The sequence below is a fragment of the Bison bison genome, unplaced genomic scaffold, assembly GCF_000754665.1.
Source record: "Bison bison bison isolate TAMUID 2011002044 unplaced genomic scaffold, Bison_UMD1.0 scf7180017864166, whole genome shotgun sequence".
In the NCBI taxonomy this organism is placed as follows: domain Eukaryota; kingdom Metazoa; phylum Chordata; class Mammalia; order Artiodactyla; family Bovidae; genus Bison; species Bison bison.
Genome location: NW_011494738.1, coordinates 4041196 through 4057668, shown reverse-complemented (window position 1 = coordinate 4057668; position 16473 = coordinate 4041196).

Here is a 16473-nt window from a genome sequence, read left to right as displayed (position 1 = left end):
CCTTTGTTTATGATCTCTCCTTCATTATCCCTGTCCCACGTTAAGTCTAGTGACTATGTTTTCTTGTTTTTGGATCTCCACATGAACCAGCAGTTTTTAACTTTGTCTCTTTATTAACAGCAGTGTCTTGTTTGTATGGCTCTGTCTCAAGTTTTACCTCCCCATCGTCTACCCCGACCCCCAATTATAATCTTGAATTCAGGCTGTGATTGGTTCTCTGGTTAAATTCCTTACATCTTTCCATTTGAAATAACATTCCCTGGTAGCTCAGCCGGTAAAGATCCACCTGCAATTCAGGAGACCCCAGTTCGATTCCTGGATTGGGAAGATCCCCTGAAGCAGGGACAGGCTACCCACTCCAGTATTCATGGACTTCCCTAGTGGCTCAGACAGTAAAGAATCCACCTGCAATGTAGGAAACCTGGATTTGATCCCTGAGTTGGGAAAATCCCCTGAAGGAGGGCATGGCAACCCACTCCAGTATTCTTGCCTGGCAAATCCCCGTGGACAGAGGAGCCTGGTGGGCTGCAGTCCATGGGGTCACAATGAGTCAGACACAACTGAGCAACTAAGCACAGAACACCCTAAGTTTCGGGCCCAATCATTCCATTTGGTATTCTTTCTACGTCATCCAGTTGAATTCTTGTGCCTATATCTTTATATATATGCTTTCTGTTTAAAAATGTAGTCTTAATTTTTATTACTTGCCTGTTAGAAGGCTATCCAGTGCTAACTGATTATGGGTTTGTCTCTTACATTTATAATTTATAAATTTTCCTTTTTCAAGATAATTTTTATTTCAATTTTACCTCATTACTGAAATTCCCTCATAGTTCTGCTATTTTAGGTAAAGCATAATTCAGTTAAGGTCTCATAGTTTCACATACACATACACACACACACAATGCCCTGCTTTTTCTTATTTAATATAGGCAGCCAAGATATATGTACATTTTTTTAAATCTGGCTTTTAATATTAGAGGTAGATACTTACAGAAAAGCCCTTCTGTTAATAGTATGGACATGTACTAAAAGTTAGCCCCACGTGAACAATTTCATTAGTGTATTTTATAATCTTGGATTAAGAATAAAATCAAAGTGACTGAAGTATTCTTTTTCTAAAATAAAATAAAAAATATTCAGAACTGTTTGGAGGAGGTTATGATGATTTTTAAAAATCTGACTCAAAAGTTAGATTTTTCAGGAAATCTTCCCAGACAAATGTATTAATATAAACCTCTGTTTTTGTACTTTGCTTTTCACTTTCACTTTATCAGGCTTCACCTTCTTATTAATTGCCTTGATAATCTTTCCTAACTGATGTCATTTGTACAAGCTTTTAGAGAATCCTCTCCTGGATTATGAAGATAAGGATCACTGTCTTTGTGTGATATTCTTTAGCTTGGACAGAGCATCCTGTAAACATTAGGTGTCCAACTGGGGCTACTGATGGAATTATGATTTTAATTCATCTAAAAGTGAACTGTTACCCTAGGGAAAAGTTTCAGTGAAAAACTGTGCAAAACTATTTAAAACTTTATCTATTACTTATAAATATCATTTTTGGAGGAGAGGGCTGGGGCAAATTGTGATTAAGTGAATCCCAAATCATATTTTGTATTTAATTGCTGACTTAAATGTTTTAAGTTATTTTAAAGGAGTAACGTAGTTGACCACTTCCAATTTGCCTTGATTCATGGACTTTACATTCCAGGTTCCTATGCAATACTGCTCTTTACTGCACTGGACCTTACTTCCATCACCAGTCACATCCACAACTGGGTGTTGTTGTTGCTTTGACTCCATCTCTTCATTCTTTCTGGAGTTATTTCTCCACTTATCTCCAGCAGCATATTGGGCACCTGCCAACCTGGGGAGGTCATCTTTCAGTGTCCTATCTTTTTGCCTTTTCATACTGTTCTGGGGTTCTCAAGACAAGAATACTGAAGTGGTTTGCCATTCCCTTCTCCAGTGGATCACATTTTGTCAGAACTCTCTACCATGACCCATCTGTCTTGGGTGGTGCTACATGGCATGGCTCATAGTTTCATTGAGTTAGACAAGGCTGGGCAGGAGATTTGGAAAACTCAGCAGTGGCCACAGGACTGGAAAAGTCAGTTTTCATTCCAATCCCAAAGAAAGGCCATGCCAAAGGATGCTCAAACTACCACAATTGCACTCATCTCACACACTAGCAAAGTAATGTTCAAAATTCTCCAAGCCTGGAACCATGAACTTCCAGATGTTCAAGCTGGATTTACAAAGGCAGAGGAACCAGAGATCAAAATGCCAACATCCGCTGGATCATCAAAAAAGCAAGAGAGTTCCAGAAAAACATCTATTTCTGCTTTATTGACTATGCCAAAGCCTTTGACTATGTAGATCACGACAAACTGTTGAAAATTCTTCAAGAGATGGGAAACCAGATCACCTGATCTGCCTCTTGAGAAATCTGTATGCAGTTCAGGAAGCAACAGTTAGAACTGGACATGGAACAGCCGACTGGTTCCAAACAGGGAAAGGAGTACGTCAAGGCTGTATATTGTCACCCTGCTTATTTAACTTATATGCAGAGTACATCATGAGAAATGCTGGGCTGGATGAAACACAAGCTGGAATCAAGATTACTGGGAGAAATATCAGTAACCTCAGATATGCAGATGACACCACCCTTATGGCAGAAAGCAAAGAAGAACTAAAGAACCTCTTGATGAAAGTGAAAGAGGAGAGTGAAAAGTTGGCTTAAAGCTCAACATTCAGAAAACTAAGATCATGGCATCTGGTCCCATCACTTCATGGCAAATAGATGGGGGAAAAATGGAAACAGTGTCAGACTTTATTTTTTTGGCTCCAAAATCACTGCAGATGGTGGAGACATTACTTTGTCAGCAAAGACCCGTCTAGTCAAAGCTATAGTTTTTCCATTAGTCAAATATGGATGTGAGAGTTGGACTATAAAGAAAGCTGAGCACTGAAGAATTGATGCTTTTGAACTGTGGTGTTGGAGGAGACTCTTGAGAGTCACTTGGGCTGCAAAGAGATCCAACCAGTCCATCCTAAAGGAGATCAGTCCTGAGTGTTCATTGGAAGGACTGATGTTGAAGCTAAAACTCCAATTATTTGGCCACCTGATGCAAAGAACTGACTCATTGGAAAAGACCCTGATGCTTGGAAAGATTGAAGTCAGGAGGAGAAGGGGATGACAGAGGATAAGATGGTTGGATGGCATCACTGACTCAATGGACATGAGTTTGAGTAAACTCCAGGAGTTGGTGATGGACAGGGAGGCCTGGCGTGCTGCAGTCCATAAGGTCCCAAAGAGTTGAATACAACTTGAGTGAATGAACTGAACTGAGTGTAGTTGAAAGAAATGAAATCTATTTTTATTCAGATCCTTTAGCCCATGCACATAATCCATCAGTAATCCTTCTGTAGTCGTGTATTTTTATTGACTATTGGAATTATGAAATAAGGTTTTATGTTACTCATTAAATTTCATGATTAAAGCTACTTGTTTTTTAGTTTGGGGCTTCCCTGGTGGCTCACATGGTAAAGAATTTGCCTGCAATGCAGTGACCCAGGTTCAATCCCTGGGTTAGGAAGATCCCCTGGAGGAGGGCATAGCAACCCAGTCCAGTATTCTTGCCTGGAGAATTCCACTACTTTGCCTTATTTATCTTCTTGAATCCCATAAGTTCTCACAAGTAACTTCTTTTTTCCTCCATTATTTCTCCATTTAGATTTATATGTTATTTAGTTTATTAAAAATGAGAAAGATACTTTTTCTAGATTATTTAGGTTAGGATTTGCAAACAATTAGAAATCACTGACTACATTTTTTTTAACAGCAATATTACTGAGGCTTACTCCATATATATATATATATATTTTTTTTTTTTTTCTGGAACTGTTTTATACATCTCCTTTATTTTACCTAAGAATTGTGTTACTATCAAGAAGGGCTATCAACAATGTTTTAATTAAGAAATTGAACAAAATTATGTTGCATACATAGTCAAGCACAGGTAGTATCCTAAGTTCTTTACATATTCTAGATCATTGATCCTAATATAAATAGTTCTAATTTCAAAGTCTATTATTGATTTTTTTAAATACTGAATTGAAATATTTTGTGGCATTTCATCGGGAAAATTATTTTCATGCAGCAGTTGATCTGTGGCTTCATTTATTCCTTCTTCAATATTATTCCTTTAAAAAAATTAGATCTACCTTATGACCAATATAATTTTATTACTGCCTAAATAAAATATTTTAACATTTTTTTCAAGACAGATCAGCTGACAATAAACTCCCTCAATTTTTGTTTGTTGGAAAAAATCTTTCTCACTCACTTTTAAAGGGCAATTTCACTGAATATTGAATTCTACATTTTTTGTCTCTCTCTCTCAACTCTCTAAATATTTCATTCCATCTCTTCTTGGCAGCATGTTTTCTCTCCTTGTTTCTCAGTAGGTAACAAAATCTTTTTCTGACTTTCTCTGAAAAAGATTTTTTCTTTCCTTTTTGTTTCCTGCCATTTGCATATGATGTGGTTCAGTGCAGCTTGTTGCTATCTGTTCAGCTCAGTGTTCTCTGAGTTTCCTGAATTTGTGGTTTGATGTTTGTCATTAATTTGAAAAGTTCTTGGTCATTATTTTTTGTTGTTGACCATTATACTTCATTAATACTTGTATTATCACTTAAATATTTCCTTTTTTTTTCTATTTTCTCTTTTAGCATTCTAGATATGTATATGTTACATCTTTTAAAAATTGCCCCAAAGTTCTTGAATGTCCTGCTACATTTAGTCTTCTTCTTCTTCTTTTTTTTTTTTTTTTTTTTAATTCATTTTTACACTTTAGGGAGCTTCTATTGACCTTTTTACATGCTCACCGATTCTTTCCTCACCTGTGACCAGTCTGCTAATGAGTCCCTGGAAGTAAAGCATTCTGTTTTAGGTTTTTTTTTTTTTAATTTCTAACTTTTCTTTTTGATTCTTTCTTAGGGTTTCTGTCTCTCAATTTATATAAGCTAAATTTCTTGAATTTTGTCCACTTTTCCATTAGAATACTTCTAATAATCACAGTAATTTTAAATGTCCTGCTTGAGAATGCTACATGTATGCCATATCTGACTGTACCTCTGATATTTTCTTTGTCTCAGACTGTGAGTTGTTTTGTTTGTTTGTTTGTTTGTTTCCCTTAACATTTTGGTGTACCTAGTAATGTTTTGTTGTTCAAACAAGCTAGACATGTTTTATCAGGTAACAGAAACGGAGGTGAATAACGATGTGTGGTAATCCGGATGGGAGCTGGACTTTAATGTTTGCTATAGCTGTAGGTGTCAGAGGCCTCTAGTAATTTTATTTTTGTTTCTCCTTCTGACTTTGAATTTCTATTTATATTCCTCCTCAAAGAGAATCTGTGTCATGCAGCTCTCTCAGTAGTGATGCATTATTGTTACACTGGAGCCATATTGATGTGATAGCCAACTATAGGGAACCCTACTATAACCTTCCAATTTAATATCTGTCTTTTAGTGAGCTTCTGTGTTTGCCCTCTGACTTTCACAAGTGTTTCTTCTTGCAAGGTCTCTCAGTTCTTAATCCATTGGGTAAGACAGGGAGGCTAGAGGAAACTGGAGTGAGAAGAATGTCTTTTTCCCATGGCCACCTGACAAGGCTCTGGTAGTCTTTCCCCCTGGAGAGTAACCCTTTGCTAAAAAAGAAAGTTCTGGGCTTATTTTACCAAGATTAGTTTCCCCTCACCTCTCAGGCTTATGAGGGGATATGTTTTCAAATATTCACAGAGAGAAACTGATGAGATTCCTGGAAAAAATATGGGGGTCCCTCTAAGAGTGCAGCCCCCAGGAGTTCCTCACTCTTGTTCAGTCTCTAAGTCATGTCCAACTCTTTGTAACCCCATGAACTGCAGCACACCAGGCTTCCCTGTCCCTCACTATCTCCCTGAGTCAAGAGTTTTCTCCAGTACCACAGTTTGAAAGCATCAATACTTTGGCACTCAGCCTTCTTTATGGTCCAACACTCACATGCACGCATGACTACTGAAGTAATTTTGCAGCCCAAGAAAATAAAGACTGACACTGTTTCCATTTTTCCCCATCTATGTGCCACGAAGTGATGGGACTGGATGCCATCATCTTCATTTTTCAAATGTTGAGTTTCAAGCCAGCTTTTCCACTCTCCTCTTTCACCTTCATCAAGAGGCTCTTCAGTTCCTCTTTGCTTTCCGCCAATAAATTGGTGTCATCTGCATATATGAAGTTATTGATATTTCTCCTGGCAATCTTGATTCCAGCTTGGGATTTATCCAGTCCAGCATGATGTACCATGTATATATGTTAAATAAGCCAGGTGACAATATACAGCCTTTCTCTTACCTAAACAATACTCAGCCTCTAGCAATTAGTCAAAATAACTATTTAATTCTTCCTCCCAGTTTATGACTCCAGAAGTTTTCACTCTAGGTAAGCAGATCCCAGCTGTGACTCCCTGATTTCTTTTGCAACATATGTCAGTGTGGCTATCTGCCCTATAACTTCAGTTCTCTAATAAAAGCAATCAAATGCATTAATTTTTAGTTTGTCCAGCTTTTGTGGATGTGTGTGATTACAAGGATGGAAAAGACTTCCAAACTCCTTACATGGAGTTATTATGATTTTTAACAATGCACTTTTATTCAAAATAACATCAATTCATTTGCTCAGTAAAGATTTATTGAGCGCCTATTCTATACCAGGCCCTGTGCTAAGTGTAGCGGCCATGAAGAGAAGCCAGTCAGAATGTGTCTTTGAAATCCCTTTCCGCTGGTAAAAGACAAGCTGATTTTTTTTTTGCTGTCCTTAATTACTAGAAAGAATGCCAAGATTCTCTAAAATAAAAGCTGTCTTCTTCCATTCTGTATGGGTGTCACACTGTCAGATGTGTAAATTATATGCAGAGGTATTTGTTTCTTCCTCCTGGTGTCAAGCTGTTGAGTGTGATTTGTACTTCCTGCTGCTGTGCTTCAGGCAAAGGAGGAGGTGACAACTCAGATTTGAAGAATTAGACTAATTGCAGTAAACACCCAAGGTTTTCAAGGAATGTGCAAATATAGAAAATCAATTTTATAGTATTATTAGCCAATTTTATAGTGTGTAATAACATATTTATGAAGCTTCAGCCTTAAAAATAGAAATAAAGATGATGAACATAAACAAAAATAAAATCAAAGTAGGCTCTATGCCCAGAAATCCAGAGCAATAAACTAAGTGTAGCAGGAAAATATTGCTGAAAAAAAAAAAAAAGAGTTTTCATACACACACACACACACAAAAAAAACACTTTGAAAATACCTTCTCCCAAATTTGAAAGGGTTGAACATCTTAGCTATGGGAGGAAACCAAGAGTTTTCCACAAAGATCATATAAAATGTCTATATGATCCCTTAAATTTGAGAATTATGAGTCTGATGATCAGAAATGATATCCTACTTCTCATAGTTCAAGATCTCAACTGGAATTAGGTCTCCTGGCTGCCTGTTTGTGGTTTCATCTACAGACAAGAACTATATCTATGGTTTATTGTTCTTCATAAGCAAGTCTTAAATACACTTAATTAGTAGAAGTTAGAAAGACAAAATAAGCTGCAAAAAATAAAGGCATCAATATAAATAACTAACATAGATTTGTAAGAGTGACAAATACGGTACAGAAATCAATTAATATATAGGTACCTCATTTTATCATTGTATTTTCTCATATTTAAATAAAAATATTTGGTAAATTTTGTACCAATATATGTCTCCATTATCTGCCTGCCAAGCAGGAGACATATGTTTGATCCCTGAGTTACAAAGATCCCCTGGAGAAGGAAATGACAACCCACTCCAGTATTCTTGCCTGGGAAATCTCATGGACAGAGTAGCCTGGTGGGCTACAGTCCACAGGGTCTCAAAGAGTGGAACATGACTTAGTGACTAAAACAACAACAATAAAATGTCTCCATTAGGTCAAGAAAAAAAATTTTTAATTCTGGACACTGAAATAAAAGCAATTCAAAAAACAATAAATTATTTTTTCTCCCCATCAAACATGTTAGATATAATTTTTCATGAAATAAGTTGTGGTTTGATTCATGGACTGTTAGTAGCTATTGATAAATAGCTTTGAATCAATATGGATTTTGCACTCCAGTCAGCACTGGTCTATCAACTTTTCAAAATACCAGAAATAGAAACACAAAGCATGCTTGACCAATCAACACTGACTTTTGGAACTGAAATATAATAACATCACTGTTAAATTCTGTGATTGTTCTTTTTCATTTTAAACATTATTTGGCATCGTATCTTTAAAGAGATTATATCTGTATTTCTGCTTCTAAAGTGTCTAAGTCTTTGGCATGGCAAAGAATGTTCAGTTATTCTTCAAAATGTTAGGTGCACATTAAAACAGTTTTAAAAAATCTCTCACAAGTTTTTCTCTTTAATTATGAAGTCTGTACTTCAGTATATTTGAACATATTGAAAAAGTATGGTCTTATATAGGTCACGAAGGTGATTCAAATTAAGTATGCCTGTGCCAGCAGTGGGGAAAACATGGAGAGGCAGAGGATAGTGTACATAAACCAAAGAAAACCAACAAGGCATGAGGGAAGTAGAGACTGATTATTGACTCAGAGAATGGATAGGAACCTAGATAGTCAATCAGGAGAGGAGGATTATAATAAGTAAATGGACCCAGGGAATCTTTGTAAACAAGATATATGTGAATAACTAGTGGCTGAAGGAGTGGAAATGGAGATGTTTCAGAGATTTGCATTAGAGGAAATTGACAGGAAGGAGCAGAATATATGTTTATCTATGTCTCCTAAGACATTCCTTCTCAAACTTTGAAGTACATACAAATAACCTGGGGATCTTGTTAAAATGCATATTTGAAATCTCTATGCATATTTTGAAAAATGCATATTTTCAGTCCAGAAGCCTGGGATCTCCTAACAAGGACCCAAGTGATGTCTATGGTATTGGTCTATGGACCACACTTTGTATAGAAATATTCTAGAACATTCACTTTATTTTAGCTCTGGTACTATGAAGAAATTTCTAGTTACTGAACTAGTTATTATAATTCATTTAATATTATAAATGGTATTAGAAGCCAAAATTTGAGCTGATTACATTCGTTAAGTATTGAGATACTGCTGCTATTTTTAACAAGAAAACTGATATGAAGTATCCTAGATACCTAGATTTTTCCCTATTTGAATTTGAAAGTTTTTGTTTATGCAGTGGTATTTAGTTTTGCATAGTCACCCAGGGAATCACCCACCCAATTATATAGGAAAATTAGTTGCTGTGAGGATGAATGGTTAGCTAGTGTTCTGTATCTTACTGTATCCAGTTGGCTAGATCATAGTAGGATTTGTTTTCTTCTAAAGAGCAAATGGTTTGACTTAAATAGTTTCATTTCATTGTAGACAACAATGCTTTTTTTTTAAACCTCATTTAGAAATGTGCCAGTGTTCTGATATAAGGCAGTTATTTAAGTAAGTGATATTTTGGAATAGGGCTTTTTGAAACAAAAGAAGTACACTCAGCATCTTCACTGAAGGTAAGAAATTTAAGGTTTAAAAAATGTGAATTAAGTTGGTCAAAAGTTTAACAACAATTTTCTTCTTTCTGAATTGTTCAGTTGTTCAGTCACTAAGTCATGTCCGGTTCTTTGTGAACTCATGGACTGCAGCATGCCAGACTTCCCTGACCTTCACTATCTCCCAGAGTTTGCTCAAACTTATGTCCATTGAGTTGGCGAGGCCATCCAACTATCTCATCCTCTGTAGCCCACTTCTCCTCCTGCCCTCAATCTTACCCAACAACAGTGTCTTTTCTAATGAGTCGGTTCTTCATATCAGGTAGTCAAAGTATTGGAACTTGAGCTTCAGCATCAGTTCTTCCAGGGAATATCCAGGGTTGATTTCCTTTAGGATCGACTGGTTTGATCTCCTTGCCGTCCAAGGGACTTTCAGGTCTTCTCGAGCACTACAATTTAAAAACATCAATTCTTCAGCACTCAACCCTCTTTATGATCCAACTCTCATATCTGTACATGACTACTGGAAAAACTATAGCCTTGACTATATAGACCTTTGCTGGCAAAATGATGTCTCTGCTTTTTAATATGTTGTCTAGGTTTGCCATAGCTTTTCTTCCAAGAAGCAAGCGTCTTTTAATTTTGTGGCTGCAGTCAGCATCTGTAGAGATTTTAGAGCCTTAGAAAATAAAATCTGCCATGTTTCCACTTTTTTCTCAACTGTTTGCCTTGACGTGATGGGACTAGATGCCATGGTCTTCATTTTTTGAAAGTTAAGTTTTAAGCCAGCTTTTTCTGTCTTCTCTTTCACCCTCAAAAAGAAGTTCTTTAGTTCCTCTTCACTTTCTGCCGTTAGAGTGGTATCATCTGCATATCTGAAGTTGTTGATATTTCTCCCAGTAATCTTGATTCCAGCTTGTTATTCATCCAGTACAGCATTTCACAGGATATATTCTGCATATAAGTTAAATAATCAGGGTGAAAATATAGAGCCATGATGTATTACTTTTCCAGTTTTGAACCATGAACTCTTGTTCCATGTCCAGTTCTAACTGTTGCTTCTTGACCTGCATATGGGTTTCTCAGGAAGCAGGTAAGTTATTCTGGGTAACTTACTTATTATAAGTAACTTACTTATTATTATATTACTTATAAGCAGGTAACTTAATTCTGGGTATTTCCATCTCTTTAAGAATTCTCCACAGATTGTTGTGATCCACACAGTCAAAAGCTTTAGTGTAGTCAATGAAACAGATGCTTTGCTGGAATTCCCTTGCTTTTTCTATGACCCAGCCATTGTTGGCAATTTGATCTCTGGTTCCTCTGGCTTTTCTAAATCCAGATTGTACCTCTGAAAATTCTCAGTTCACCTACTATTGAAGCCTAGTTTGAATAATTTTGTGTATAACCTTGCTAGCATGTGAAATGAATTCAATTATATGGTAGTTTGAACATTCTTCAGTGTTTCCTTTCTTTGGGATTGGAATGAAAATTGCCCTTTTCCAGTCCTGTGGCTACTGCTGCATTTTCCAAATTTGCTGGCATATTGAGTGCAGCACTTTCACAGCATCATCTTTTAGGATTTGAAAGAGCTCAACAGGAATTCCATCACCTCCACTAGCTTTGTTTGTTGTAATGCTTCCTAAGGCCCACTTGACTTTACACTCCAGGATGTCTGGCTCTAGGTGAGTGATCACACCATCGTGGTTATCTGGGTCATGAAGATCTTTTTTGTGTAGTTCTTCTGTGTATTCTTGCCACCTCTTCTTAATCTCTTCTGCTTCTGTTAAGTTCATACTGTTTCTGTCCTTTATTGAGCCCATCTTTGCATGAAATGTTCCCTTGGTATCTTCAGTTTTTATGAAGAGATCTCTAGTCTTTCCCATTCTATTGTATTCATCTATTTGCGTTGTTCACTTAAGGAGACTTATCCCTCTTTGCTATTCCCTGGAACTCTGCATTCAGTTGGGTATATCTTTCCCTTTCTTCATTGCCTTTTACTTCTCTTTTTTTCTCAGCTATTTGTAAGACTTTCTCAGAAAACCATTTTGCCTTCTTGCATTTCTTTTTCTTTGGGATGTTTTTAGTCACTGCCTCCTTTACAATGTTATGAACCTCCTTCCATAGTTCTTTGGGCACATACTCTGTCTACCAGCTCTAATCCCCTGAATCTACTTGCCACTATATAATCATAAGGGATTTTATTTAGATCATACCCGAATGGTCTAGTGGTTTTCCTTACTTTCTTCAATTTAAGCCTAAATTTGTCAGTAAGAAGCTGATAGTTTGAGCCACAGTCAGCTCCAGGTCTTTCTGAATAAGAAAAATATATTTATCATCTTTATGAATTTAGAGTCTAAAAAATTTGCTGTGCGTCAATGCTGATACTATCTATGGCTATATTCCTATCTATCAATTCGTCAAATAACTCAATGCCAAATTTTATGTATATATATTCTACATGTCTCTTAACTCCCTTCTACAGAAAGCAGAAGGGTATTATTTACTGCTGCTGCTGCTGCTCCTGCTAAGTTGCTTCAGTCGTGTCCGACTCTGTGCGATCCCATAGACGGCAGCCCACCAGGCTCTGCCGTCCCTGGGATTCTCCAGGCAATAACACTGGAGTGGGTTGCCATTTCCTTCTCCAGTGCATGAAAGTGAAAAGTGCAAGTGAAGCCGCTCAGTCATGTCTGATTATTATTTACTGCAGAACTATTTAATTATGTAGTCTTCATTCACTGACTACTTAGCTTCTCCTTGAACACGAATTGTAGGGTTTACAAAAAACCTCACTGCTTACAAAAGTGAGGTTTAACTACCCTTATGAACTCCTGCATGTGACTCATTCCTTGGGACTATTTCTTTGAGGATGAAAAAGAGAACCACTGGAGATTAGGGAATGGAAATCAGGAATGAATATTGTTATAGGTTTCTTGTCTTCTTAATGATATTAAATGTCTACAAAGACATTATAAAGAAAAATTATCATTTTAAAGATGAAGATAATGTAATGTATATTGAAAAAATATTTCTACCATGACTTAAAGAATGGCACAAGACACTAATTTTAGTTACTAAATTATGGCAGAAATATCATGTAGCTACTTGTTACTTATACATCAATGTTGATTGGTTAAATGATTATTAAATTTAATTAATAAATTAAATAATTATTAAATTATTGTATTAAATGATCATCCCAGAATTCCAAGAGAATTATTTGGGACTTGATTCAGTATCAGAATGTCTCTCCAGCTGGACAGTCTGCTAAAACTAGAGATTTTTTCCCTCTGTTTTCCAACTGCACAGTTTCTTTCTGTTTGAAATCATAAGCCTGATTCTCCTCTGACTTTGTCACCTGTATCCCCACATAGCAATTGGTGAATAAGGGCACTGAAATGGTTTCACATCAAATCTGGGCTTCACTGAAGGAGCCTAGAAATATAGTTCTTGATAATAACCAACAGCCTGAGAAAGAAGTTATCTTGCTCTTTGGAAGAAAAGTTATCACCAAACTAGACAGCATATTAAAAAGCAGAGACATTACTTTGCCAACAAAGGTCCATTTAGTCAAAGCTATGGTTTTTCCAGTAGTCATGTATGGATGTGAGAGGAACCATAAAGAGAGCTGAGCACTGAATAATTGATGTTTTTTTTTTTTTGGAGAAGACTCTTGAGAGTCCCTTGGACTGCAAGGAGATCAAACCAGTCCATCCTAAAGGAAATCAGTCCGTAATATTCATTGGAAGACCTGACCCTGAAGCTGAAACTCTAGTACTTTTGCCACCTGATGTGAAGAACTGACTCAATGGAAAAGACCTTGATGCTGGGGAAGATTGAAGGCAGGAGGAAAAGGGGACGACAGAGGATGAGATGGTTGGATGGCATCACCAACTCTATGGATGTGAGTTTGAGTAAGCTCTAGGTGTTGGTGATGGACAAGGAAGCCTGGAGTGCTGCAGTCCACGGGGTCACAAAGAGTCGGATACGACTGAACTACTGAATTGAACTGAACTGAGCACCTTCTCCGGAGAAGGCAATGGCACCCCACTCCAGTACTCTTGCCTGGAAAATCCCATGGATGGAGGAGCCTGGTGGGCGTCCATGGGGTTGCTAAGAGTCGGACATGGCTGAGCGACTTCACTTTCACTCTTCACTTTCATGCGTTGGAGAAGGAAATGACAACCCACTCCAGTGTTCTTGCCTTGAGAATCCCAGGGACGGGGAAGCCTGGTTGGGCTGTTGTCTGTGGGGTCGCACAGAGTCAGACATGACTGAAGTGACTTAGCAGCAGCAGCAGCAGAGCACCTTCTCAGGGAGAAGGTAATGGCACCCCACTCCAGTACTCTTGCCTAGAAAATCCCATGGATGGAGGTGCCTGGTAGGCTGCAGTCCATGGGGTCGCTGAGGGTCAGACATGACTGAGCGACTTCACTTTCACTTTTCACTTTCATGCATTGGAGAAGGAAATGGCAACCCACTCCAGTGTTCTTGCCTGGAGAATCCCAGGGACAGCGGAGCCTGGTGGGCTGCCGTCTATGGGGTCGCACAGAGTCAGACACGACTGAAGCGACTTACCAGCAGCAGCAGCGGAGCACCTTCTCATATGCCCTGAAGTGCCCTGCCTTCTTAGCATTATCGTGTTTTGCTAACTCATTTCTAACCTCTATGGAATGTTCTATGTTCTCTACTAATTGATTTTCTTACAGTTGACAAATAAAACTATATATATATATGTTAAGGAGTACAATGTGGTAATTTGATATACCTATGCATAATGAACCCTGATAGGGGTTCCTGGTGGGCTACAGTCCATGGGGTTGCAAAGAGTCAGACATGACTGAGTGACTAACACACACACACACACACACACACATACATAATGAAATGATTACCACAATTAAATTAATTAAATTCTAGTTTTCATGATATACAGTAGATCCTCAAATATTATTCATTCTGCAACTAGCAGTTTGTATTCTTCCACCAACATCTTTCAATTTCACCCACCTTCCAGTCCCTGGCAACCACCATTCTGTTCTCTGTTTCTATGAGTTTGACTTTTTTTTTTTTTACTACGTAAGAATGATGCCATACAGTATTCACCCTTTCCTGTCTGGCTAATTTCACTTAGCATAGTGACCTCCAGGTTACTCCATGTTTTCACAATTGGCAAGATTTCCTCCTTTCTAATGGCTTGAATAACTTTTTATTGAGTAATATTCCACATTTTTTTAATCCATGCATCAAAAACAGATTACTTCCAAATCTTGGCAATTGTGAATAATGCTGCAATGAACATGAAAGTGTATATATCTCTTCAAGATACTCATTTTGTTTCCTTTGATATATATACAGAAATTGCTGAATTATATGATGGTTCTATTTTTTAAATATTTGAGAAACCTCCACACTGCTTTCCATATGGCTATACTAGTTTACTTTCTTGTCAACAGTATAAAATAGTTCCCCTTTCTCTATCCTCATCAACATTTATCATCTTTTGCATTTTTTGATATTTGCCATTTGAACAGTGTGGGATGGATCTCATTGTGGTTTGGATTCATATGATCACTGATGATCAGTGATGTTGAGAATTTTTTAATGTAACTGCTGGCCATTTGTATACCATCTTTGGAAAAATTTCTGTTTCGTTCCTTTGCTCATTTTTTTAATTGTTGAGATTGTTTATTTGCTATCAAGGTATGTGTGTTCCATACATATTTTAAATATTAACCCCTGATCAGTATAAGGTTTGCAAATATTTCCTCCATTTCCATAGGTTGCCTTTTTGTTTTGTTGACTGACTCCTTTGCTCTGCAGAAGCTCTCCAAGAAGTCCTGCTTGTTTATTTTCACCTTTGTTGCCTTGTGCTTTTAGTATCATGTCTAAAAAAATCACTAAGAAGACCACTATTAAGGAGCTTTTTCCATGTTTTCTTCAAGTAATTTCATGGTTACAGGTCTTCCATTTAAGACTTTAATCCATTTCAAGTTAACTTTTCTGAGTTTTGTAAGATAGGAATCCAATTTTCAATCTTTTGCATGTGAATATCCAATTTTCTGAACACCATTTATTGAAGAGATTATGCTATCCACATTGTGTGTTCTTGGCATCTGGGTTAAAATTTAATTGACTGAAAACACAGGGGTTTATTTCTAGGAACTATATCCTTTTCCATTAGTCTATGTGTCTGCTTTCATGCTATACCATATTTTTTATTACTCTAGCTTTGTAATATAGTTTGAATTAGGGAAGTGTAATGCCTCCAATTTTGTTATTTTGTCTCAAGATTATTTTGGCCAGTTGGGGGCCTTTTGTGGTTCTATGTGAAATTTATCATGTGTGTTCTTAAAACAATTCAGATTTAAAAATAATAATCTGGATCATAAGGCAGTTCTATTTCCAGTTTTTTAAGGAATCTCCACACTGTTCTCCATAGTGGCTGTACTAGTTTGCATTCCCACCAACAGTGTAAGAGGGTTCCCTTTCCTCCACACCCTCTCCAACATTTATTGCTTGTAGACTTCTGGATCGCAGCCATTCTGACTGGTGTGAAATGGTACCTCATAGTGTTCTTGATTTGCATTTCTCTGATAATGAGTGATGTTGAGCATCTTTTCATGTGTTTGTTAGCCATCTGTATGTCTTCTTTGGAGAAATGTCTATTTAGTTCTTTGTCCCACTGCTGGGCATACACACTGAGGAAACCAGAAGGGAAAGAGACACGTGTACCCCAATGTTCATCGCAGCACTGTTTATAATAGACAGGACATGGAAGCAACCTAGATGTCCATCAGCAGATGAATGGATAAGAAAGCTGTGGTACATATACACAATGGAGTATTACTCAGCCATTAAAAGGAATAGATTTGAATCCGT